We start from the raw sequence: 473 nt of genomic DNA, 5'->3' as shown, positions 1-473 counted from the left end.
CCCCCTGGGAAGTGGCACTCTGAAAATATTTCGAAGAAAGTTGACTCTGAAAATTTTTCGTCTTAAAAAGCTCGCTCCTGATATTGTACCCCATACATTTTGAGGTTTGGGGGCAAACCTCTCGAATGGGGGGACGAGGTCCCCTATCTACAGCGCCCCTAATGGCGGCAGGTGGTACTGGCCCCCTGGTCACCCGGCCATTGAAAATGAATGGGCCCCATTCATTTCCTATGGCATTTTTCGACGCCTGGTCACCCGGCCATTGAAAATGAATGGGGCACTTCCAGGGGGGGCTCTGGCTCGCCCAGGCCGAAATAGGAGCACTATGGGCGGCCTGCCTGAGCAGATTTGCCCCCCCCAAATCCTGGTTCTCAAAAATTTTCAAAGTCATCTTTTTTCGAATTATTTTCAGAGTGCCACTTCCAGGGGGGTGCTCTGGCGCGCGCCCAGGCCGAAATAGGAGCACTATGGGC

This window comes from Vanacampus margaritifer, unplaced genomic scaffold (genome assembly GCF_051991255.1).
Source record: "Vanacampus margaritifer isolate UIUO_Vmar unplaced genomic scaffold, RoL_Vmar_1.0 HiC_scaffold_135, whole genome shotgun sequence".
Taxonomy (NCBI): domain Eukaryota; kingdom Metazoa; phylum Chordata; class Actinopteri; order Syngnathiformes; family Syngnathidae; genus Vanacampus; species Vanacampus margaritifer.
The sequence above is the reverse complement of the archived record's forward strand: the minus strand, read 5'-3'. Positions refer to the sequence as shown.